This window comes from Peromyscus maniculatus, chromosome 3, assembly GCF_049852395.1.
Source record: "Peromyscus maniculatus bairdii isolate BWxNUB_F1_BW_parent chromosome 3, HU_Pman_BW_mat_3.1, whole genome shotgun sequence".
Lineage (NCBI taxonomy): Eukaryota > Metazoa > Chordata > Mammalia > Rodentia > Cricetidae > Peromyscus > Peromyscus maniculatus.
In genome coordinates this window covers 76,266,267-76,293,672 of record NC_134854.1, presented here as the reverse complement: position 1 = coordinate 76,293,672, position 27,406 = coordinate 76,266,267, and the positions used below count along the sequence as shown (strand labels likewise).

At 43.0% G+C, this 27,406-nt stretch overlaps 1 protein-coding gene across 3 annotated transcripts in view; it reads right to left on the bottom strand.

The window, feature by feature from the left end:
- The window catches only part of Creb5 (cAMP responsive element binding protein 5), a 402,021-nt gene that overhangs the window by 354,265 nt on the left and 20,350 nt on the right, over nucleotides 1-27,406 (bottom strand). Inside the window, exon 1 of one of the 3 annotated variants that reach the window (XM_076566832.1) lies at nucleotides 17,403-17,828. The exons of the other annotated variants lie outside the window; for them this stretch is intronic. The gene's annotated coding sequence lies outside the window, so the exon portion shown is untranslated. Of the gene's footprint in view, nucleotides 1-17,402; nucleotides 17,829-27,406 lie in introns of those variants that run through there. 3 annotated transcript variants of the gene reach the window in all.

Genomic DNA, 27,406 nt, shown 5'->3' with positions numbered 1-27,406 from the left:
ACCGTTGCTATGACCTTCACAGAGGGACTCCTCCTCCTCTTCCTCCTCCTTCTTCCTCTCCCTCCTCGTCCTCCTCCTCCTCTTCTTCTTTAATTAAGACCTCCACAAAGACTTCAGAAGAACAGCATCAGGGGAGACTTATTATATTGCCAAAAGCTCTTAAAAGCAGGCTGTTGCAGGGGCTTAGTGCTGCCATTAGCCAGCAGTCTATCACAGTGAAGCACCCTGACCAAGGACCATTGTCCCTGGCCGACAGTGACCAATCCATAACAAGGGCAGCCCATTACCAACAGCACAAGGGAGATTTGTTTTTCAGGACTGAAAGATACAAACTAGAAGACAAGTCTCCAAAGGCAGAACATTCTCAACCAGCCAGTGCCTTCTGGGTATTTATGTGCCATGGGTGTAAAGGCAGTGAAATTAGATAAGCCCAAAGCCATAGATTTGTAACTTGCACTTATGTAAATAGCTATGGATTTCTTGAGCAGGGGATCAATCCTCTTTGCCTTTCTCTTTAAAATGTGCTTCAGAGAGAACATCTTTTTTTTCTTCTTGAAATAAGGATGTCAACTGTAGCTCTTGCTTAGGAAAATTAAGTCAGAATCCTGCTGAAGAATGATCTGAAATTCATTTGTGATTTCACTCTAACAGATTACGCTGCATCTTCTTTCCCAAAACCACCTCCCCTCTGTGGCCTGGCCTCAGTGACAGAGAGATGCAGAGTTATTAAAAAGGCCAGATCAGTAACACGCCTTACAGGGAGGGAGGGAAAGAGAATGGGGGAGAGAGGGAGAAGGAGGAAGGGAAAGAGAGGGAGAGGGAGAGAGAGAGAGAGAGAGAGAGAGAGAGAGAGAGAGAGAGAGAGAGAGAGAGAGAGAGAATACCCTCTGTCCTTACCAAGGAATAAAATGCCTCCTCTGGTAACTGACAAGCACATACCAACTTTTTGCCCACAGCTTCTTAGCCAGAGCTACCAATCTCTTCCCTGCTTTCTGATTTCTAGCCTAGCCACATGATACCCCCAGGCCCTCCTCTCCTAAAGCCGTAGTATGCTCTCTCTCCTCCCTCTCAATGTCCACCAAAGCCACAGATCCCCAAAGCCTGGTTTGTAAGACTTCCGATCTGGACGGTCAAGGTCTCTGACCCAGCTCTGATTTGTCCTCTGCCAGATGCAGAAGCCCCCATCTTCCATCCTCCAATGCCACCCTTCTGCCATTTAATTTACAAATGGCATTTTTCTTTCCCAGGTCAGCAGTGCCCTTTCTTCCTTCAGAGTTTATTAAAAACTTGTTCTATCACAGTATTCAAGGGGAGCAGTAAATAAACTGCCGACGTGAACACTCTATGAGATGGTTAAAGTGAAGGTTTTTATTGTGAATAAGAGAGAGAAAAAATCTAGAGGCATTTAGAAGAGTCCAGAGCAGAGAGAAAAGGGAGCAGACTGGACATGGCCAGGGCAATCTGTGGGAGAAAAGAGAACAGCAAGAGATAGAAAGAGACAGCGAAAGAGAAAGGGGAGCAAGAAGATAGCAAGAGAGGGAGAGGGAGAGAGAGAGAGAGAGAGAGAGAGAGAGAGAGAGAGAGAGAGAGAGAGAGTATGTGTATAGTTAAGAATAGTGGGTTATAAGGAGGGTGAGTAGCTGGTGGGGGGGAAAGGGCCAGAGACTTTGAGATGTAGAAGATGTACTTGTGAATGCGTGCTACAGGAGCCTGCAAACCAGCATGGGCTTTGATATGCAGCCATAAGTACATATCAATGGAGAGCCATAGGTCTCTTCTCCCAGAGGAAATGACTCCTTTTGGCAGATGGGAATTGGTTTCACAAGTTCCTGAGGAATGTTGGCTTTTATCTAACTGCCAGAAATCCTCCAATAGTCCAAGCTGAACTGGGTCTAAGACTCAATTTTGGACCAAGTCAGTGGGCCTGCCCTTTCGTAGATGAGACAGGGTACCCTTTGTACCTGACAACCACAAGGCGTAGTTCAAACACCACTACAAGGAAATTTTTGACCTCCTCTTCCCACCCATGTGCTAACTGTAAGGACTGCTACATGCCTGATTCCAACAGGTAGCTGCTTGGGGGCCGTGACCATCCTGCAGTTCCTGAGGGTTAGCCTCCAAAGTTAGACACATCTCAATGTGTACCTGGGAAGTGACAAAAGCCTCAGGTCCTATGCTAAGTAAGTAATTTCAAATCCTCAGGAGTAAGCCTGTGGCAGACAACTTGAGGACACTCTACAAGTAGTTCTATGCCCACCCATTTTATTGGATGATAGATGAAAAATTCCTGTCCTTTATTTGACTACAAGAGCTGAAGTTGGTATACTTACAGTTTTCACACACCCTAAAGAGGTAGTTAGATCCCACACTTTAGTCACAGGTGAAACAACAAAGACATGGAGGGGGTGTGCCCAGGCCTCTATAAGATCACCACTTCAGGCTCACAGGCTCACAGTCCTCTGCCTACAGCTGCATCAGCACCACACTGAAAGCCCATTCCATCACAGGAGGCCAGATCTTCCACGTGATGAAGGTCCGTGGGAATAGGACCCTCATCAACTCACCCATATTTTAAATACCATTTGCATACTGGTTTCTCGGTCCTTTAATCAGCTGCCACAGTTACTCTCCTTGCCATGATGAAATACCGGACAAGAAGCAACTGAGAGGAACACAGGTTTGTTCTGGCTTACACTCTGAAGGGATGCATTCCATCCTGGTGAGGACATCATGGCCACAGAAGCATCAGGCTTCTGTTCACATTGCACCCACAGTCCAGAAACAGAATGATGGATGCTGTGCTCAGCTTCCTCTCGCCTTTTTGTTCAGTCTGGGTCCCCAGATCATGGAATGAATGGTGGTACCTGCATTTAGGGTGGGTCTTCCCACATCATTAACCTAATCAGGAAACCACCCACAAACATTCTCAAAGGCTCACTGCCATGAGGAATTTAAACCCCAGCAAGTTGATAACCAAGATGAACCATTTACAAAGGTATAGCATCCCTAGGAAGAATTCTCACTCCAGTGGGATCTGATGTCCTGCATCAGCACCTGCCTTGCTGACAGATTAGCCTCATAGAAAGGATGGAGCCACAGGTAGACCAACCATGACTTAAGCAGTTCATTTGTCCCAGACAGAAGTGCAGTATACACAGAGACTGTGGATAGTACTAAGGGACAATTTGGGCCCCACTGGGGAGAAGAAACCCTGGAAAGGGGAAGTGGTGGGAGAAGAGCCATTCTGTCAGAAGAGCAGCCAGGAGTCAGACACTGCTAGAGGCCCTGGAGAGTACACTCAGGCCAAGCTGATACACAATAGTCATCCTTGGGCCATCATAACTGGTTACCACAAAATGCTGAAGGGGAACCATTGAGAGAGAAGAAACTCACAGGAACAGGGGCTGCAGGCTACTCTCACATAGTGACCCAATTGGCCCAGACCCTCTTCTGCAAAATCATTTATAAAACCCCTCTCCACTCGCTAGAAAAAAAAATGACAACATCTTCAACAAATAGTTCTAGTAAAGGCAGAAGAATACAAATAGGTCCATGCTTATCGCCCTGCACAAAACTCAGCTTCAAATAGATCAAAGCCCTTAACATTAAATCAGACACACTGAACCTGTTTATAAAAGAAAGCGGGGAATAGCCTTGACTTCATTGGCACGGGAGAAGACTTCCTTAGCAGAACACCAGTAGCACAGGCACTAAGATCAACAATTAATGAATGGGACCTCACGAAACTGAAAAACTTCTGTGAGGCAAAAGCCGCTGTCAGGAGGACCAAGCGGCAGCCCCCAGAGGTTTTTACCACCTACACATCTGATAGAGTACTAATATCTAAAATAGATAAAGAACTCAAAAAAAACTAGACATCAAGAAGACAAATAACCCAGTTAAAATATGGGGTACAGGTCTAAACAGAGAACTATTGTAGGAAACTCAAATGACTGAGAAACACTTAAAGAGATGCTCAACATCCTCACCCATCAGGAAAATGCAAATCAAAACGACTTTGAGATTTGATCTTACACCTGTCAGAAGGGCTAAGATCAACAAAACAAATGGCAGCTCATGCTGGGGAGGATGTGGAGTAAGGGAACACTCCTCCACTGCTGGTGGGAGTGCAAACTTGTATAGCCACTTTGGAAATCAGTGTGGTGGTTCTTCAGGAAGATGGGGATCATAGATCTAGTCTAAGATCCAGCTATACCAACCTTGGGCATACACTCAAAAGACAAAAGATGTTTTATCCTACCACAGAGACATTTGCTTAACCATATCCATTGCTGCTCATAATAGCCAGAAAGTGGAGACAACCTAGATGTCCCTTAAGAGAAGAATGGATGAGGAAAGTGTGTTACATTTACACAATGGAGCTTATTCAGCTGTTAAAAAACAATAAAATCATGAAATTCGTAAGTAAATGTGTGGAACTAGATAAAATCATCCTGAGTGAGGTAACCTGGGCCCAGAAAGATAAATATGGTATGTATTTGCTTATATGTGGATATTAGCTGTAAAGTCAATGATAAGCAAGCTACAGTCCATAGAATCACGTAGGTTGGGTATAGAGTTAGGTACTAGGTGGGTAAAGATAGGTCTCATTAGGAAAGGGAAATAGAATAGATAGTTAGGGATGGATGAGGGGAGCTGGAACAGGAGGATTAAGTTAGAAGGGGCAGGGAAGAGGGAGATGATGGAGGGAATATGGGGAGAGAGATAGCTAAAGTTAAGGGCCAGTTGAGGTGTAGCATGGCAACCTAACACAGCAGAAGATTCTTAAAGTATATACATATATGAAGGCAACCTAAAAGAAATCATCAAGTAATGGAAGAGACAGAGTCCCAACTGGCCATCTCTTGTCACCAAATGAAGCTTCCAGTAACGGGACTGGGTTCCATCTGATTGAGTTGTTGGCCAAAGGGGTCCCATAGGAATCCCCAAACAACAAAGACCGTTGCAAAGACTATAGGTTGCTCTCCACAAACTGACAGCAAGTCCCATTGCCGAAGACCACATCTACACAGGACGCTGAACATGGAGAAGTTGAGCTTGTGCCTGCAGAGAGCCTTCCTCCCCACCCCCCACATGCCCTCGTGTCCTTGATATAGGAAGGCACTCTGCATGCTACCAAAATATAAACATAAAAGCCAAGGCAACCACAAACCCCTTGATCTACAATGGCACCCTGACTGAAAGATATGCTACGGCAATGGTGGCATAAATCTTGTGGGAATAACCACAAGGTTTGACTTAAGGCCCATTCTATGATATGGAACCCATACTCAACATTACCTGTGTGACTAATACCACAGATGGAATATAGATAGCCCAGGGATCTAGGGTAAAACTAAATACTAATGTTCTAAAAAAAAATAGCAATAAAATGACTCCTAATGGTATTCTGCTATACTCATAAATCAGTGCCTTGCTCAGACATCATTAGAGACATTTCCTTCTGCAGCACATGGGAACAAATACAGAGACCCACAGTAGACACTATGCAGAGAGTGAGAGATCTTGGACTACTCAGCCCTAAAGGGGATATCTCTATCAAATCCCTTCCTTCAGGGCTCAGGGAACCCTTCTGAAGAGGAGGCACAAAGAGTGCAAGAGCCAGAGGGGACTGAGAGCACCAAGAAAACAAGACCTAAATCAACAGGATCAACTCACATGAACTCACAGAGACTGAGGCAGCTTACAGAGGGCCTGCAAGGGTCTGCACCGGGTCCTTTATGTGGACATTATGGCTTCAAGTTAGTGTTTTTATGGGATCACTGAGTGTGAATGAGGGGGTCTCTGATTCTTGTGCTTCCTCTTGGACTTTTCCATCTTTTGTTTTGTCCGAATCTGATGTGCTAGTCTTGTTTTCTCTTATTTTATTTTACTTTTATCCCTCAGAAGCCTGTTTGTTTTCTAATGAGCGGCAGAAATAGAGAGGATCTGGATGGGAAGGGAACTGGGGAGGAACTTGGAGGAATAGAGGGAGGAAAAAAACACAATTAGGATATATTATATGAGGAAAAAATCTATTTTAAATAAAAAGAAAAAATAGAACCTCTCTATTCAGCAAGGCAATGATGGCAGCATTTTAACAGTCAGAGAGGTTTTCTTTCACATCAGGTCAACTGCAGTGGAGCAAACTGGGACCTCTAGTGACCTCCCTGGCAGTGTTAAAGGCCAGCAGACACTTCTGGAGCAGCAGAGAGGCACGGCAGGCCAGGCCTACCCGGAGGCCTGTGCAGAGTCTCGGTATTTCTACCTTTTGGCTTTTTAACATGACTTGGAAGTGTGCTACGACACACAGCGGATGAGGGCCAGAGATACCAATTGTCTCGACATAGATAAGACACTTGGCTCAGGAGATTCCCCTGCACCTACTTACTGACTCCAGAATGTCATTAATATAAGAGACGTGAGAGTTATATAAGGCTTTGGCTCAGTTTTATTAGTATGAATTGAACATATTTTGCATAGTTTTTTTTAATATATGTTAAAATATTTAGAAATGCAACCTGGCAGTTAGGGAGAGGTAGTATTTTGTATAATTTGGAACATTCCCCAGGGTTGGTCACCACTCAGGGAAAATTGTTGCTACCGTCACAAGTTCCAGACTTGGAGCTTCATTTCTAGGAACTGAATTCTGAGAGTCACAGGATGGCCCTCAACTGAGGCACAAGACCCGAACCTTTCATTAAATCTCCCAGTATTGCAACACCTAGCAGATGTGTGCTGAAATACAAGTAAACGCCTTAATTTTGATTTTACTTTGCATGGTTTTAGTTACCCATAGTCAACTATGGCCTGAAAAATGAAATATTCTAGGACTAAACAATGCATCTGTTTTCTAATTTTTTTTACATTAACTTATTGTGTGTGTGTGTGTGTGTGTGTGTGTGTGTGTCTGTGTGTGTGTGCATGTACATGTGTATGCACAACTTGCAGGAGTAGGTGCTCTCCTTCCACCATGTGGGTCCTGGGGATTGAACTCAGGTCCTCAAGCCTCGGTAGTAAGTGCCAGTACTTGCTGAGGCATCTCGCCTGTCTAATAAGTCGTAAGTTTTATGTATATAAGCCAATATGACTAGCATGAGGAAATATCTTGCCATCTGTTCTATCCCATTTAGGACATGAATTATTCTTTTTCTCCCCAGTGTATCCATGCTGTATATACTACCCACCTGTTAATCACTTTAGATAGCCGTTGTGATCATCAGACCAACTGTCACAGTACATTAGTGCAATGCCTAGAGTACTGGCCTGCTTCTCATCATGCAGACAGTGTACCATCTCAGATAGTCACAAGAGTAATAATACAGTGCAATAAGATATTAAGATATTAAGCTTACGTAGCTCATAGTCTATTGTTATTAGTCTCATTACTAGTTGTTAATCTCTTACTGTCTCAAATTCATAGGTTAAAATTCATTGTAGGCATGAGTAGGAGAAAACCTAGTATTTATAGGGTTTAGTACTAACTTTGGTTTTAGATGTTCACTGGGAATCTTGAGATATATACACTCAGACAAGGAGGACACCCGCACCGTGCTGATTTCTTCATTTGCTCTGGCCCACCTCGTCCATTCTCTGCCTTCTCTGTCCCGCTTTCTATATTAGGCTGAGCACTGCAGACTGTATCCACCAGGCCCTTTGTCCTCTGACTACTCCTGCTCAGCCAGTGAAGGGCGGTGGCATGAGGTGAAAGGCTGTGAGGAGAGAGCTTCTTTGGTCCTCCCCCACTTCTTCCATCTCCTACCATGGAAATCTGGGCTCACCATCCCCTGCTTGTTCCTGCACAGATAGGGGATGAGAGTTTCCAGCTTCTGTTTGTTTCTTCCTGGATGCCCCTGTCTTTGATGGGTCCCAGATCAACACCTCCTTTTCCCCTCAAGCCTTTTGGCTAAACTCGTGTATTGTATTGTCTCCCTCCAGGATATTGATTGATATAAACATGGTCTTTTTTTTTTTTTTTTTTTTTTTTTTTGGTTTTTCGAGACAGGGTTTCTCTGTGTAGCTTTGCGCCTTTCCTGGAGCTCACTTGGTAGCCCAGGCTGGCCTCGAACTCACAGAGATCCGCCTGGCTCTGCCTCCCGAGTGCTGGGATTAAAGGCGTGCGCCACCAACGCCCGGCTAAACATGGTCTTTTTTCAGTGGTCACAGAGGGTTGAGTCCAGAATGCACCACGGGTGCCAAATCTGTGGGCATTCAAGTGCCATATTAAAATGTATGGCAGAGTGTTTTCATACAACCTACGTACATCCTCTCATATACTTTAAATAATCTATACATTGCTTATAATGGCTAATGCAATGCAAATGGCATGGAAATTGTTGTCAGAGAGCATCACTTAAGGAACAGTAATGAAAAGGAAGTTGTGCAGCTGCAGGTCTTTCCTCGAATACTCAGTCTATGGTTGGTGGGATCTGCAGGTTTGAAGGCTGTGGCTATGCAGGGCTAACTAAACATATAATTCCATCTAAACTGTACACCTTTTATTTCTTTACCACATATTTTAGAATGATGTGTCTAGTATTTACTTTTATCTTGAAAATTCCTTGTAAAATTTTAAATATTTGCTATAAAACATTTGTCACAGAGGACTCATTTGAATATGAGAGGATCAAGGTGCAGCATGGAAAAGCATAACTCTAGGTTGGCCAAGAGCTGAGGATCAATAGTGAGACACACACACACACACACACACACACACACACACACACACACCAGAATCACTAGTCTGAGATGAGCTAAAGGGGTTCCTTGGGGTTCCAGCAGATGATGCAGGAAGGCTGAGAACCAGGCTGGGACTGATCTTTCTTGTCACAAGAAACTGACAGCTAATGGCAGAAACATGCAGCAGCAATACCTTCATGCCACTTTAGATGGCCTCAGATAGACGTATGTCATATATGCATACACTTTAAAATACATTGTCCTTTGGGAAAACTCAGTGGAGTTTATTCAACAATGCTCATATTGCTCAGGGATCCCCAAACCATGCATCAGCTACTTTTAAAGTTGGGTAACTGATCTACACAGAAAACCAACACATATAACCCTCAAGTGTTCTGAACTCCAAAATGTTAGCAACATGCCCAGGATGTTCTAGTGGGTCTAAATCATCCTAATGCTGAGACCCTTTAACACAGCTCCTCATGTTGTGGTGACCCCTACCATAGAGCTACTTTATTGCCACTTCATAACTGTAGTTTTGCTACTGTTAGAAATCATAAAGTAACTATCTGTGTTTTCCAATGGTCTTAGGTGACCCCTGAAAAAGGGTCATTTGACTCCCCTGAAAGTCAAAACTCACAGGTTGAGAATCACTGTTCTAGAGTCTAATGCTCAACGAATGATGCTCCTGTGGGACAGTCACACTCTGCACACAAAACACTAAGCAGGCTGGTCTTGCTGGCACTGGATACACATAGTGGATAGAACCTGTGCACGTATGTGTGCACACTCACAGTTCGCACCGTCAAACTTCTAGGCATACACAGAGCTAACTGCTTTTAAGCTGTGCCTTCCCAAACCACATCCATATGGGAGTGCTTTTCCAGTTTACACACACACACACACACCTTGGCAGAAGGACAAAATGGCATTCAGAATAGTGACCAGAATCTAGATCAACTGTAAAAGCCTGGAACAGCTTGGACCTTCCTTGTTTATGCACAAACCACAGAAAGATTTACAGAAAGCCACGTAGCTGGTGTTAAGACTCGGTCAGTAGAATATCAGCTGCCACAACTCAGAACATCCACTTTCCATTAATGCCTTTGTAACGATCACACAGGAAAGAAGGTGAGGATTACAGCCCTCCACCCTAGCTTGCTTCCTGTTTTCCTTTATCCATACACACACACACACACACACACACACACACACACACACACACACACACACACACCTAAATAGTTTTCTTTAAAATTTTCATTGATCTAGTTTTTGTTGGGGGGGGGTGTTTTGCCTGCCTGTATGTCTGTGCACCACTTGCCTGCTGTGCCCACAGAAGTCACAAGAGGATGTCAGATCCCATGGGGTTAGACACAGAAAATTGTGAGCTGCCACGTGGGTGCTGGGAATTGAACCTGGCTCCTCTGAAAGAGCGGTCAAGACTTTTACCTGCTGAGCTATCTCTCCAGCCCTATAGAATTTTCTAGGCTGTCTCTGGTGCTAGTCTACCTGTGCTAAACCTGAGCAAAGTCAGTGACACTTTTGTCCAAATCCACTTGACAGGAGGACCTTGGTTCCTCCTAATAGACCTGGGATTTCTTACAGATGTGCAAACAATGGGTAAGCTCCCCCAGCTTATCATGCATTGGGGCCGTGCCTCTGCTTTATGATTAGCGACTCCAAATCCCTCACGACATCACAAAGAAAACTACCATTTAAAAAGCCATCAATTGCAGAGAACTCAATGATAACTCATTTTCTACATTCTGCCAAGACTTGAGATAATATAGACAGTGATGTTGCTCTCCTGTGCTCCATGTTTCTCTGTATTATGCAAGAGCCACAAGCTGATGAAAAGGAGCGCACAAGGCTAGAACCCGGAGCATCTAGCCAAGCATGCCAAACTCCTGTGGCGACCCATTATCTGGGTGAAATTATGACTTGACATCAGCCATTTCCAGCCATTTCTAAATCTATGTTGGGCATTTCCTAATTGCATATTTTCTCCAGCATGAGAAATTGCAAGCTTGGTAAATAATCTCCTCTAGTCTTGTTGCTTGATATACAGCTCAAGCATCAAAGGGGTGGGTTAGAGCAGTGGGTACCATGCTTTAGGACTGGGATAATTTCAGGATTTTCTATGTCTTCAGTAGTTGTCCCTAGCCATGCATTATGTAAAGCTTGAAGATTTTAAACCCATCCAGCATATTATAAGTACCCATAGTCATTTTATTATCTTTGTCCAAAAGAAAGCATCAGAATTATCATCATCAGTCTCAAGCCATCAAATAAACAACATCTATTATACTGACATTCTCCTCAGTGAGGACAGACTTAAAATAAACAGATACAGATAAAAGAATTAAAACTCACCAGTAATGTGAACTGATTCTTCAATGCAATAGTTTCTCTTACTATTAGAGGGAATATATGATTTAACCCCCACATTCCAAAGCAATCCAAAGATTAAATCTATTATTGAGTTAGCCTACTTCACAAACCAGACTTTTCAAGTCTCACCATTCCTAAGCCCAGGTAAACAACTGAATTTGACTCTCTGTATGATGTGAAGGCTGGGAGGGAGATAAGAGAAATAGAATGGAAAATCCACAAGGAATAATAATGGGAAAAGAGCTATCAACATCAATCAAATGATTTTAAGCAAGCGTTGGTAAAAGTTAATCAGCTTTATTATGCTGTTAGGAACACTCCTCTTTGAAAGGCTCCCAAGTCATGACATTAGGATCCTAATACAATATTTGGCCAAGGAACAAATGAGATGTATCTAGTCTTACCATCTCAATGCTACTTATTGATTGCAAACTGCCAAATTTACCAAAGGCCCAGAAAACATAGCTGTGGTTGCAAAACAGGATGTGAAAGTAAATTACATGAAAAGTGGGTAGCTCTGGAAGCTCACAGAAGGCACAACATGCGGGTCATGAGCAGGTAAGAAAAGGATTTCATGAGGGATAGAAACACCATCTTGAACAATAGAATTTAAATGGATGGATATATTAGTCTATGTTGTGTTGCTACAACAAAATATCCAGGACTGGGTACTTTATATAGAATGGTTTATTTGACTCTTAACTACAGAGGTCCAAGACTATCACTGGTGAAGCTTTCATAGTAAACAGTTTCACATGGTTAAAATAGAGTCAAGAGAGAGACCATATGCCATGAGAGGCAACAAAAGCCAAGTTCACTTTGTACCAATCATCTCTTCAGGCCACCAATCCAATCCTGTGAGACCTAACCAACTTACTTCATGTGACTAGCATTTATCCCTTCAAGGGAGCAGACACAACCCAGAAATGATCCCTTCTCTTTCTGATACCATTATACTGGAGAGCAAGGCCAATGTAAATTTTTGGTAGGGACCAAGTACACACACACATCATAGAAAGAAACAGTTGAAGTGTATAACCAGTGGAGACAAAAGTGATGAAGGAGCACTGAAGGACAGCCAGGGCAGAGAGGGAGCAGAGTGACTGAGCTGAGTCCCTGTCCTCCACTGCAGACATACTAGCTGCAAACTCAAGTGTAAGCATATTACTTAGAGTTGATCAGATCATCTCTGATGAGATGGGGAAGAGGTGATTTTACCCTAAGTTGGTTTATTTGCTCTCTATATGTATATCCAGAATAAAGAAGAGGAGGAGGCAAGGAGAAGTAACTTGGCCTACATGAAATAAAAAAAATGTCATTTTAAAAAAGAAACGAGGTGTTGATAACAATTAGGCATTGGTTGAGAAGTCAAAGTTGTAATTCTTCCCAAGTCAAGGCTAGTGTGGGGCGACAGAATAACAAATAGAAGTCTTGAAGGATTCACAAGGCCTACCTTCCAGCCATAGCCCTGATCCTACTGGTGTGGCCATCAGGTCGTCATAGAAGCCCTCCAGACCTCAGTTTTCCATGTGTGTAAAATGAGAAGGGCAAATCATATGTAGCCTCAGCCTAGGTTTGCTTATCAAGTATCCTTCCTGCAGCTCCTCCAGGCCCCTTCCCAGACAGCTCAGCTCCTTCATTCTTTGAGGCATGGATGATAATCAGAAATCTAGAAAGTCCCCCCATAAGAACAAAGCAAGACTGAAAACCCAGCAGAGAACCCATCAAGTCCTGCAGCTATATGGCCGGCATCTGGGGCTCTTGGCGGCATCACCTGGGCTCCAACAGCTTTAGGCCTTACTGCCTGCAGAACAAGGAGCCTCTCTAGATCCAGTTTCACTCAATGTCTGCAGCTTCCCTTAGGGCAATGTCCCACATCTGGCATCTAGGCTTTACCTTTACAACTTCAGTCAAAAGATCTCTCAGGGTTTCTTTGCAAGGAATCCATCCTTGCCTCACCTCAGCAGCTTTCTAGATTCTTTAAAGCTCCCATGATCTTTTAACTCTTTCATTTCACATGCCTGCCAAACCATCACTATGTGGAACACGATTCCAAGTTCTACCAACAGCTTAAGATAGAGTCTGTGTGATGGCTATTCTTGATTGTCAACTTGACTGTATCTGGAATGAACTACAATCCAGGAATGCAGGGCACACCTGTGAAAGATTTTCTACTTGATTTGAAGTGGATGAATCCACTTCTAGTCCAGACCTTTGAGGTGGGGAGATGCACACTTTTGATTCAGAACTTAAGGCGAGAAGACACAGGCCTTTAATCCAAATCTGGAGGCAAGAAGATATACCTTTAATATGAGTTGTACCTTCTTCTAGAAGTCTGTATAAAAATGTGGAAGAAGGAAGCTTTTGTTCTTTTCCTGCTTGCCTTTGCCTTGCTAGCATATGCATCCCTTCACTGGCATTGGAGTCTACTTCTTTGGGATTCCAGCATATAGTAAAGACCAGCTGAGACACTCAGTCTGAGACTGAACAACTGTTAGATTCTTGGACTTTCTAATCACAGCTAGCCATTGTGGATTAGCTGGACTGTAACCTATAAGTCATTCCAATAAATTCCTTTCAGATAGATAGATAGATAGATACATAGATAGATAGGCATATATATATATATATATATGTATATATATATATATGTGTGTGTGTGTGTGTCTGTGTGTCTGTGTGTCTGTGTGTCTGTGGAGACATTTTCTTCATTAATAATGGATGTGGGAGGGCCCAGTACACTATGGGTGGTGCCAATGCTGGGCAGGAGTCCACAGTTGTATAAGAAAGCAGTAAGCCAAGAGGACAAGGCAGTGAGCTGTGTTCCCTCACATGGTGCCTGCCTCTGTTCCTGCTTGAGTTCCTGCCTGATTTTGCTCAATGATGGACTAAGGTCAGGATGTATAAGCCAAAGAACCTCTTTCTTCCCCCAAGCAGCTTTTGGTCATGGTGTTTATCACAGAACAGAACACAGACTAGAACAAGTCCTAACAAAATGTACCACTGTAAACTGTCAGAAGTGAGTTAGTGAATCCAAAGACTAAAGAAGAACTGGGGAAAATATAATTATCAGCAGCTGGACAGCTATTGCTTGGCATATTAAAACAAAAACAAAAACAGAATCACCCTTCAGTGTCTACAGGGGATCAAGTCCAAACCCCTCAATGGAAACCCAGGTCTTCAGATGCCCAAGTCCTTCATACATTAAAACTGTGGCATTTGCATGGATATCTACACACTTTTCTATTGTTTCATGACTGCTTATGATTCCATACACTATATATAAGTGCTTCATACATTGTTATTGTTTAGGGAATAACAAGAAAAATGTTGTGCATATTCTATACGCATATGCATACATGCTATTTCCCCCGAATGTGTCTACCAGCACTGCGCGAAGAGCTCAGTTAGTATTTCTCAAATCTGTGGGGTGCCTTCTGGCCCTGTGCTGCCTGGAGTACATCCCTTGGTTTCTCCAGGGACTCTATGATCTCCATGTCGTTCCAATCGTCACTTTCCAGGTGAGAGTTTAGTAACCAGTTCAAGGCCCGCATGGGACAAAGCTAGGATCTGAGCCCTGCCCAGCAAGTGCTCATGGCTACTTCAGTACACTCTTTCTGGCAGACAGCAGTGCACTGAGCACTTCAGCTCTAACCGCACAGTGTGCAGGTGGGAAGATGATTGCTATTGTATAACTATCAGCTTGAAAGATGTCACCCAACTGATAAAGAGCAAAGCCAAGACCGAAACATGTGTCTGCTCTCAGAGAGGAGGCCAGCGAAGTCTTCACACCCTTGTGCATGAAGAACATTTGGTTCGGATTTTCACTGGTGTCATATTTTGGAAGCTGCCAGCAGCCACAGCATCCTGCCAAGTTAGCCCCAAATGCTCCAGTTTTTGCACAGCGTATTGGAGCTGGGTGGGGGAAGGGAGGGAAAACTCCTAAAACAAACAGACTGACTGAATGCAACTTCAGATGGCATCCCCAAAAGAAACAGAATGTGAAGAGAAGGTGCCTGCCCCCACAGGTTTCCTTTGGAGGGTATGTTTGTGGTGACCTTATTCAACTCACCCCAGGAAAGGCACCCACTCTGTCTCAAGAATTCCTACTAGAGACCAGGAAAAAAAAGCCCCAAGGGATTATGGAAATAACACTTCACAGGTTGCCCACTGGAATTTTGTTTTCTTTTGTTTATTATCACTGCTCTACCACTGCCACCAACAGGCTTCGGACCTGCCAAGCAAGCAGCAATCAATTCCATTCCTCTCTAAAGCACATTGTAGGGGTTTGGGATCCTGGGTCCCACTTTCATTCTTAAGTAAAGCCCTATTCTAATTTTTAGTATCATCTTGCTTTACTAGACTTCATGTTAAGGAGCAAAAAGAAACATACTCCTTCTCTAGTCTAGTTGGTAAACAGCTTAGGAAGATCCAGACTGAAGATAAATGACCCTAAGATAATCCAGAAACATCTACTCTGCCAGAGACTGTGACTATTACAGGATGCCTGGAACTTCCTTGTGGAGCCTGTGTGACTAGGAAGAAACGTCCTTGACACTGTGGTCCTAGGAGGAGACACTCTCTACTCTGGTCATTTAGGGCAGCAGAGTTTTCTCTCAAATTCCTTCCTTTAAATTCTTGGGTAATTAGATTTTCTCTGGCACCAGCAGAAGTTGAAAGGAGCTCAGGAAACACAACTAATAGCTTCAGGTTCTTCGGGGGTAGAGGTGAGGGTCAGTAGGAACTCTCACTGTGTTCTGCTAACCTACGCACACAGTAGCAGAGCCAACACCACCAGGCCATGCCACAGTCTTCATTGTTTCTAAGACAGCTTCTCTTGTGACAGAGAAGGGCCAGCAGAGGTCTTTCATCTGCTTCCAGACTTGGGTGAGAGGACCAGTGATTGAACAACCATGCCTCACTCTGTTTCTTCTGTGCAGTTGAGAGACTGATCTCCTAGCCACCAACCTTCTTCACAAGCTTCTCTCCCCCTTCCTTTCCCAGGAAAACTAGCCACACAGCTTCCTCAGATGGGCACATGTTGAAAGGAGAGGAAATGCAGGCAGGGAGACCAGGACCACCTTGGGAAAGAGGATGCTCGTCTTGTTGTTACCTTGATCGGTCCCTCTCCAAATTCTAACTTCACCATCACTGAACGGGTCAGAACAAATTGAATCTGTCACATGGCAAGGGGAGTCCCCCAGGCTAGCATGGCACTACCAAAATCTTCAAGTCAGTTACTGGTACTATTAGAAACATAAAAAGTGAGAGTTAACTGGTGAGGCAAAAGAGGAAGGGAACCATCTGGATTTGGTACAGACATCAAATGATACCCAAGCTACAGACCTAATCATTGTGATGTTTACTTCTTCACTTTTTTTTTTTTTTGAGACATAGTCTCATACCACCTGATCTGGCTCCAAACCCACTATGTAGCTGGGGTTGACCTGAACTTCCAGTCTTCCTTGTACTACCCACCAAGTGTTGGGATCATAGGGATTAACTGCCACGTCAGAGCAAAACTAAATTCCCCACAGCAAATTGTTCATGCTGAACCCGATTTTTAGATCACTTAGCTCAATCAACTTCCATGTGGTAGAAACACATTCTGATTTCTACCAGTCTCCGTCAACATCATCCCCACATCTTGGGCAAATGCCCCATAGCATTTTAGCATCTAAGACTGGGTCAAGCTACAGAGGGAGAACTTTAGTAGTCGAAGAAGTGTTTGCCCCAAAGGGTCAAGATCATCTAGAGCAGGTTATTGTTTTATGTGGCAGGTGTGGGGTGGCGAGGCAAAAATGACATCATGGCTGAGGAGGAAAGGGGCTGAAGGGGTGAGGAGATGAAATGTGGCTGGAAGCTTCCTTTTCAGCTATATAAACTTGACATATGCAGGAGCATATGTAAACACATATTTCTGAAACAAATGGCTTCATCTCTCTCAACCCAGACTCCTTTGCAGAACAGAGATAACGACTGTTGGGTCCACCATGGGTCTGCATCATCACGCACAGCTTAGAAGCCAACACGAGGGAAGTCCTTGCTCTGCATTCCCAAGCATGTTGTACAGGGAAACGTCTTAGAAGACAAACTTATTTGTCCCCTGGGAACACAGAACAGTTTAGATTACTGTTACTGTCTGTCCACTTATCCCCCTCTGGAGTAAAAGTCTGGCAATGTTGTTTCCTACAACATAAGCAAGAGATTTCCAAGATCGGGGCTCCTTGGCAGTGATACAAATATCTTCTACATCAGCACGCACCTGGACCCTGCACATCACCCTCAAGGAACAGGAAATGAGGAGGTGACAAGAATGTGACGCTGACCTGGCTTGCTGGTCTGAGTATCAGAGAGTGTTATCGATCTCCCAGAGTATCTTATCATCTTCTGCCTCCGTGAAACAGGAAGGCTGATGAACAGGCACTTGAGGTTAATCCTTAGTACTTCTCACTTTCTGACAGCAGTCCACCTGTCAGGGTTATTTTGAGGATTAAGTGAGTGAGACGAAGCAGTGAAAGAGTTCTGCACTGTCTGGCCCAAAGTAGGTATTCAATTAAAGTTAGTTTCTCTTATGGTCCTATGCAATGATCTTTGAATCTGCCTATCTTCAAAGAGCATAAGTTTCTATATGTATCCATTCTGATTCCTCAATAAGAAATGGAATAGAAAACATGATTATAAGGTCTTAATGATGTGAAGACAAAAGTCAGGAGTGATACTGACTCAAGACAAACTCTAATATTGAGACACATCCCATACTTCCAGCAGATACTTAAACACCAGAAAGAAATGGCTTTATATTCTAGTTCCCCATCCATAAACAATATCACTTTGGGAAGATTATATAGGGTTTCATCTTCTAAAATGTGGAAATTGAAAGTATCTATTTGGACATTGTAAGGGCTAGACAGTAACTTGTAAAGTGTCTGACATAATGCCCCACATCTTTGACAAACATTTACTTAAAGTCACATAAAGTCTTAACCTTAGGACTTGGGAGATAGAGGCACGAGGGTCAAGAATTCAAAGGCCAACCTCTACTGCATAGCAAGTTTGAAGCCAGCTCCAGCTACCTGAGATTTTAAATAAATAAATAAATAAATAAATAAATAAATAAATAAATAAATAAATAAATAAATAAATAAATAGCAGCTGGAGCAATGAATGACCATTTAAGAGAACTTCCTCCACTTGCAGAGAACCTGAGTTCAGTTCCTAGCACCCACATGGTGTCTCACAACTGTCTTTAACTCCAGTTCCAGGGGATCTGACACTCAAATCTGAACTTCCTGGGCATCAGGCACATACATGGTGCATATACATACATTCAAATGAAACATCCATATGTATAAAATAAAAATAAATAATTCTTAAAAAAAATAAAAGTTGAGGATTGCTTCATTCAAAAGTAATAATACCAAGAAAAGAATTGTGATGTTATTTGTATATTCCAAGGTGTTTTCTTATTATCTCTGTGATATTCCCAATAATTTAAAGTAGGCAAGATAAATACAAGCCTAACTTAGAGAGAAATTCAAGCTCTAGTCATTGGCTGACTGTTTCTCAAAGCTTCATTCTATGTAGCCGATCACCAGAGGTTTTGAGAAGAAGATCTCTCTTGGCGTTTGTGTACCTGCTCAAAAGTGACCAGGAGCTGGAGGAGGATGCATTTAGATTCTTTCACCAGCCTCACGGGCATGCAGCTTTCAGTCAAGCGCAAAGTTCTGGTGTGTGCACATTCAGGTTTTTCCAGGAGTAGATGCCTTTCTAGTTTTAAAAAGGAGGTAGGGAGAAACACTTTGGAAGGGATTTAAATCAAGTTCTAGTGTCTTCTTGGACATCAAATAACTCTTCAAAAACAACATTTGATGAGTTAAGTATAAAAGAATAAAAAACATATGAACTAAATTTCCCTTGAAATACACAAGGGTCTGAAAAATAAGGGAAGATGCATTGATAAAATACATTTGGGATTTTATTGAAACCAAAACATTTACAAAGCCATTACATATCTTGATGTACCCAACCTCAGCATGTTGTCTTCTGCCAGCTAGGGCCTGTCTCATTGGGCCTCCCCAATAACAGGCTGCCAGATAGTTCCTTCCTTGGAAAAAAAAAACTGGCTTCCAAGCTACCCCACAGTCCTTGGATCCTATCTTGTGTACAATTGATGAAACACCTTCAGCCCAAGCTGTGTAAATTCCAATGACCCTGAATTTTAAGAAGCGGCCCCTGTTCCAGAGACTCAGTAGCCTCCTCATACTGAATGTCTAATATCTACAATCTGTCAAAAACTGGTTTTGTATGTAACTCTTAAAATAAACTTCCACCCTATAGTTCTAAATCTAGTAAAATATCAAGCTACTTTCCAGACTTACAAAATTCTCAAAACCTGAGGCAGGGGTATGGGCTGGCAATGGACAAAGCCAGGCCGCAATCTATCGTGCAACGGTGCACACCCCTGCAGCCGATCCCAGCAAGCTGGCAGTGAGCATGTGATATTAACTGAAGCCCTTAATTTAAGGAAACGGAATCAACCAACTAGTAATTAACAAATTATTCTTAAACAGACCTCGCTTAAAAATTAAGTCGAACTACCATTTTTCTACAGCCCTTCAGGAAAACGCTGACTGCTACTTCAAGTAAACACAACTTAAGCAGATGGTGAGCTCTCACAGAGCACCAAACCTATACTTAAATAAATCAGTGTTGTCGGACGGGAGCACTACAGGGCTACTCAGCAGAACTCATGGGCACCTTTGCAAGGGTTGGCAAGGATTTACTGTCACGTGGAGAGGACAGCTAAGAGCGGCAGGTCTCCTGGTCAGAACGTTCTGCATCCCTGAGACAGGTAAAGCATGCCGGAAGGAAGTAGCTTCCAGGTAATAACCCAAGAGTACACAGTTGATCCCAGCCCCGTACAGTCCAGTGCTCCTGGGTCTGTTCACTGACTCCTTTGAGAAGTTTCTACTCAGGATAAGCCAGGTCATAGGCATTTTGCAAGGTCCTAGGCAATCAAGGCTGACACCCTCTTCCCAAAACTACTCTAAGATCACCCGGATGTGGACAAGGAAGTCAAAGTAACTTGCTAAATTCTGTTACCGAGGTGCCTTAGAATATGAAGACTCTCAAGAACTGGAGGGCTAATGCCACTGCTGCTTGAGGACTTGGGGACTCTCTTGCCTTTGGCAGTGCCATCTTAAGAGATATATGGTATAGCATAGAATAGGGAGCCTAAAGTAGTAGGTTCAAATCTAGGCTCCATCTTTCATGGACTAGGTGACCTCCGGAAATCTGTGTACCCTTTCTGAGTTGGCTTCCTCCTTTTCACAACAGGACCTCAATAGATAGATTATTTAAACATCTGGATGTGGTACATGCTAGAACCTCAACTAGGTATGATGTGTTTAACACGGATGAACCTGGAGAATTTCTAGATAGTAGAGCAGCTTTTGCAAAGGCTGAGGCCATTGGCAATGACCATGAACGTTTCATTATGGTAGTTTCCCAAGATAGACAGAGAACAGCATCAGGCGAAGCTTGGGGTCATCTTATGAAAAAACTTCTACATCTGTCCAAGGAGAATTTTAGCCCCTTGGCAGCTGAAACCCAATAGAGCTTTGAGATGGTCAACCTTTGGGTTGGTTTTCTACTCACTCTGCCCTCAGTGTGAAGCATGGGTTCAGAAGGGTGGTGTAAAGTCCATGGAGATTCAGAAAAAAAACATCAAATGAAGGGTCTGCTTTTATATTTGAGCTTAAAAAAAAAAAAAAAAAAAAAAACCACCTTACAGATAATTAGCGTTGTTTGCAGTCAAGGCTAAGAAGTAAATATTCCTGTGTTTGGTTGTTCACCGAGGAAATTGTGGGGGTAGCAAAGGTTAACTAGTCCTAGTCCTTGGCCAACTCACCAAGTCTTGGGGGTGGTTCTGTTTACCTCTCTTCCCACCCTACAAACTTTGAAACTAGATTTCATAGCTCACTGTCGGGAGTCCATTTTGAAGTGCTCAGTTTTATTGTTGTAATGGTGTTCACAAATCACAGAATGCTAGGAGTCAAGGGGAATTTACAGCAATCACTAAATCCAGTTGTTCCCCACTTGGGGGTCTCTGGATTCCAAGGAGGTCTGTGAAAGTAATAACCAAGATCGGTTTTATTTTTAGTATTTCCAAAAGCTTAACGTGTATTTAAATAGTTCCTCATTTGCACAGCAAAGCTTCACTTACCAACGAAATGCCAAGTTTTTAAACTGCTGGCTGCCTTTATTTAGATTCAGTATGATAACAATACCATCTCATGTTTCCCACAACTTCTTATTGAGAATTGCAAGTGCCAGTAATATGAAAAGAAAAAGTTAAAGCATATCAAGTAGGGGGAAAGCCAACTACAAGGCCAGGAAAAACAAAGGTCTTTGCTGATGTGAAGCTGGGATGGGTGACCTCCTCTCTGCCCCCTCAGGACACTCACGTAGAAAGTCATTTTCTGGCTGGCAGAGTATACACCTTACACATATCCCAGTCTTGGGGCATCTTTAGGGTAAACAGTAGACTCTGAGGCATGAATGTTTAGTTGAAATGACAATACATATGTATATTTTGAGGTTCTCTATATGTTAAAGGAAACTGAATTTTAGCTCTCATGAGCTGAAAGAGCCTAACAGTATCTCCTCTCAGACAAAACCCTATCGGAAAACACAGTGTGTCTCTGACAGTGGGGCCCTTGGGCAAGCTCCACGAGCTTTGGCTCTCATGACTCCAGTAAGCACTTAAGCTGCTGCATAAACAATGCATCCCATTGCATCCTGACCACAAATGCTCCTGAATCACTGGAAAAAACCTCACGTGGGGGTGGGTGATTGGTGCTTTGTAAATTTACTCGGAGCCTTAAAGTTATCAGATTTGAATTACATACATACCCCTATTCCCTTTTCTGTTTTGGAGCAGATTTGGGGGTATAATTAATAAAAATCATACAATATAATATTGTGGAAAGAAAAAGTCTTTTGAGCACAGTAAATAACTCCATTTTCAACAATATATCGGGGAAGTAAAAATCAACTGTTTACCCAGTTCCCATAATATTGGGAGCACATTCTGAAACTTCATAAGCAAATTCTCTGGAAGTCTGGGCTGGTCCCATGTATCAGAACAATGGCTGGTCCACATGGAATCTTCAAGAATTATGCTCCCAATCCACTTAGGAACCTAATCCTAAAAGTCAACATTGTATTATCTTTATAAAAAAATATATGCGGTAAGAATTCTAACTGATTGGTGCATGGCAACTGAATCTAAGCATGGACAAATCATTTCAAAATGAACTAACATGTTTTAAATGTTGCTACCTCTGCAGAAACCTATCTTCAGATGTTTTGTCACTTGATGGAAGGAGTAATATACTCACAAGTAATAAATTGAGTCCCTTCCCTGCCCATTCCACAGGGCAAGGTAGGAGAAGGAGGATGCTTCCTTGTTTTCTAGCAAATACCTAAAGAAGCTAAACACAGTCAACAGATTGTTGGTGGCTGGTGCCAACGTCTCAAATATGTTTAAGAAACATCAGAAAACATGGACGATGAAAGGCCATATGCACAAATGTTCACATCAGACACAGGCTGCATCAGACCACAGCATCCCAAGCTGCAAGGGCAAGAAGTATTGATTTTTACTGGAGAGGGCATATCAGGTTACAGGAATGCACACATTTAATTTTTATGAGACTGAAAGCTCACAGAAACAACAACAGAAAAATCCCACTTTGTGACACATTAATGAAACCCAGTGAAAGGCCACTTTAAAATAAAACAAAGGGAAAGAACTTAATGGTGTTATCAAAAAGTCTTTGAAAATAAACCATAATGCCACGGGCCACTCTGACATGTTGTGTGATACTTTTAGTCTCCGGTCCAGAGAAATGCTAGATCCAGCCTCCATCTGCTGTCTTCTTTCTTATATAAACACACATATAAGGTATTACTCATCCCTTTCTGGTTTCTATCAAGAATAGTTTTCATTTTCTAGGTAAATCCCAGAGTCACCAATCTTCCAGCTCTCAGCGACAACCCAAGAGGAACCAGCAACAGAAACATCGCTTCATCCCACAGCATCCTCTTGCAGCCGAGTATAATTTACAGCCCAGTGTTTGGTCCTTCTGTCACAGGAGAATTATAGGACCCCACCACTTACCCTGAAAATAAATATCTGCTCCTCATTCAGGTAAATGAGATCGTTTCAGACATAAATTGACTCCAGTACTGAAACTGGCCTTTTGCACAAGAAATAAATATTTGAATTATTTCTCCGGATGAGGATGATACTAAGGACACTTAAATTTAAGGGAGTGATTATACATTCCTTTTTCTTATGAAGGCCAGCCCAGGAGAAACTGGAAACATCCAGTAATAACTCTGTTAAGTCAACTCTTGCCTATTATCAGTTTGCAAAAATCTCCCTGGCAAAAAGGGAGGGGCAAGGTCAAAGCACACATTTCCACTGACAATCATGCACCAGGAAAAAAAAACATCCTTGCAGAATCACGCTGAATTTGTTCTGGCCCACACCAGGCTTTTAACCACCCGCTCCATGCTAGTGAGTGCCCATTGTTTGAGCTTCCAGACAGAAGGTATCATCCTTCTGTTTGCTGACTGAACAACTGAGGTAGCCTGCAGCTATCTGAGGGTCTAAAGAGACAACTAGTTCTAGGCGGAGGCAGGGTGGGCAGAGAAAAGAAAAGAAGGAAGGAGGAAGGGAAGGGGAGAGGAGGGGAGGAGAGGAGAGAAGAGAGAACCTGGTGGCTTACGTAATAATTCCAACATTTTTAATGCATTCAATCCTCTTGGTTTTTTAGAGGAATTATGGCCCTCAGCACTCTGTCCCTACCCTTATAAGATATGCACGCCCAATCAAGGAAAATAAGACACTCAAACACTAAATTAAATATTAAGTAGCAATATTCAAGAAGCATCACAGAGGCTAAATATGTATTCTTCAACTATGGTCACCTCAGAGCCACATTAATTCTGCTATTTTGTAGGATTATAAAAAGGTTCTTAACAAATTAACCCATACTCCCAAACTTAAAACTGTACAATAGCAGACAGGCCCCCATCAGAACATGCCATTTGTTAAACTGTCTACATCCACAGAGTTTTCCCTGTGAATATCTAAGTGAGCTGTAATAGTCAGGTGTAATTATTTACCAGTACAACTGCCCCTGATTATATGGTTCACAATGAAGAGCAAGAACTTAATGTGGTTTAAAAGTCAACGGTCTAGAATATTAGCTCTTTCATTATCGAATGACAATGGAATCAAATATTCAGCCATTTTATGATTGTTGCGGTGACTTATTATGAGCCTAAAGTGTATTTACTTTGCCAGTCCCTCATCTTGGAATTCCAAAACATTTCCAAATACTCACAACAAATTTTCAAATGTCTGCATTTTAAAGAATTCAGTTAACACGGGGTAAAGAGAACCCTGCCAAGAAGCTATGAAGATAATAACAAAACAGAAGTTTCCACAAGAAATCAGAGCTGAGTGCTGAATTTGATTAAAATCCTATAAAAATGAATAAAGTAATGCCCTAATCATTATAATTAGTAACTATATTTTCCGTTTCTAAGGATAATTAATTAGTGCATACCTTCGAGGCACAATTATCTCCATCGTAAAACAAGGTAGCGGAGATGAGGCTGAGATGGGCCTGACAGGCGGAGTGGGAGGTGCCTGGGATCCTTGCTCCAGCACCTCCCACTCCCACTCCCAGCTGGCAGGGGAAGAAGGTCAGGCCTCATGTGGCATAAGCCAGAAGCTGTCCTTTTCGTCTGTCAGCTCTCCTCCCCACTGGCGCTGTGACCCCCTTCCGCTTTTCATAGGCGATCCCTCTCAGACTGTGGTTGCTCTGGCAGGCTGCCACAAGAAAGTGGGGTTGAGTGAAGTGAGATAAGCTGAGGTCTGGATCTTTCTAAACTTTTATTGCAGAGGACGGATAGAAAAATAGAAGGGAGATTAATGGTGCTGTAGCTGTAGCAAGCTGAAGTGGGATTATTTTGAAGCTACATAAAGACGTGCACAAAAAGATTCACAAATAAAACACTAGACCAGGAATTAAGAACCACGAACCTCCTTTGAAATACCCCTTTAATGCTAAAAGCGTAGGGTTGGGGCTGGAGAGAGAGTTCAGTTGGGAAGTGGATGCTTTGCAAGCAGGAGAACCCAAGTTCAAGCCCCAGAACCCATACTTTAAATGCCAAGCATGGTGGGGTTCGATTGTAAAGCCAGTGCTGGAAAGATAGAGAAAGACACATCTCTGGGCCCTGGAGGACGGTCATCCTTGCCTACAGTTCCAGGCCAGTGAGAGACAATCTCAAAAATCAAGCCAGGCTATGCCTGAAAAACACCATGGATGTTAACCTCTGGCCTCCATACAGGGGTTCCTGTATGTGTGTGCGCACGCGCACGCGCACACACACATGAACATGCACACCCATACAAAAGGCAAAAGGCATAGGGCTATATTTTTTTTTAATTTTGAAGATTAGCTGTGTATAACCTTTCCATAGTTCAAACCGTAAATTTCCATGAGATATTAATACTCTGAAAGAAAAACAGCCCAGAACTATATGGACAGACATGGACAATTTGTACAGGAAACAGTGTTCAATTCCCCCCTTTTAATCAAATAAAAGCTAAATTAAAACAATGTTTGACCTAGCCAATTGACATTGTTTTTCCTTTTAATAACAATACCCTAGTCTTGGCTAGCGGTCAGGAGCTAAGATGCACTATGGCAAAGCCTTGACTTCATGAGGCAAGGAGCAAGATCCACTTGTTGGAGCAAGTCCCTTGAGAAAAGTAGGAAGGCAGGTGAAGGGTGCTCTACAGGGTCCTCACGGCATTACTGATCATCGAGGAAAAAGTAAGCAAAATGGTTTACCTCTCCCCCTACCCTACCACCCCCTACACCCCTCCCATCCTGGGAGGAGAGGTGTGTGTCACCACAGGTGGCTCCTAAGCAGGCATCTTGACACAGAGGAGAAGCCAGCAGCATGTAGGGTTGGGGGAGGACCAGTTCTTTCCAGTGTTGAGAGCTTTAGAATATTCCTTCCCCCTTTACTCTTTCAGGGAAAGTGGATCCCCTGTTGCTTCTTGGCAGGGTATGCTTGAGGGGCAGGATCTGAAGGAAAGAGAATGCCCATCAACATTTTTCACAGAGCACTCTCATTTAAAAAATCCTAAGTGACCACAGCCAAATCACCTCAATGCCTGCCGGCTTGCAGAGGAGCTGCAGGATGGCATGCAAGCAGCAGCCATCCATGACATAAGCAAGAAGGTATTGCTTGTTCAAGGAAATATGCACAGAATCTGCCAAGAGATTCCTATACTCGGTGTTTTTCTGAATGAACTTCTTTTAAGTTCTGTCATGTGAGCTAACGTAATAGTGGGGATCTTGTAATACGGGAGCCTCGTTCCAAATGCATCTACCACGTGGCCCTGGCCATTGGCTGGTTGCAGTACACAGCACTTCGGCTGTGGAAAACACGTGGTGTAATTACAGCACCCAATGCTAAACAAAACAGCTCACTAGATGAAATACAGCTAATGCAATCAGAATCACAATGAACTTAGAATAAATACCATGTGCAGCTATCTGCAGCTACCCCAAATCCTGCAGTTGCTCACCGTTGCACTTACATCGAAACCTATATGCCTCACAAGGCTCACCAGCCCTCACATGACTAGATGGTTGCCCAGGTCTCCAGGCATTTGTCCCTGGATCACTGGTCCTTTTTCCCTTTTCTTTTTAATTCTTTCAAATCTTGCGTTTGTGTGCAATCCTGTGTGAATTTACGTACACCATGTCTCTGCAGAAAGGCTATGTGCTCTGAACTGCAATATTCCTCATTTGCATATTGTTAGGATTCCTCGCACCTGGAATATCCCTCCTCGTTATGTTTAGATTGACAGCAGCCTTGCTTCCAGGGATGGGTGGGAAATAAGGCAGTGCTTGGATGTCAACTGAACGGGTGAGAAAGGTTCCACATTTCCTGCTCTTGCTCCTCCCATGCAGGAAAAACTGACTGGTGTTTATTTCACTATTTAAAAAGTATTTTTTAAAATACTCTGTTCAACAGAGAGGTTGTAGATGTCCAAACATGAGTCAGGGACAGAAGTATCAGAATGAATCAGGACTCCTTACTGGTGTCAACTGAAATTCAAAATGTCCCTACCCCCAGCTTCCCTTGTCTGGCCTGAGCTCACAACTTAGATACACCTTGGGGCAGACTTCCTTTATTTCATGAATTTCTAGTAGTGTAACATCAGTAACGC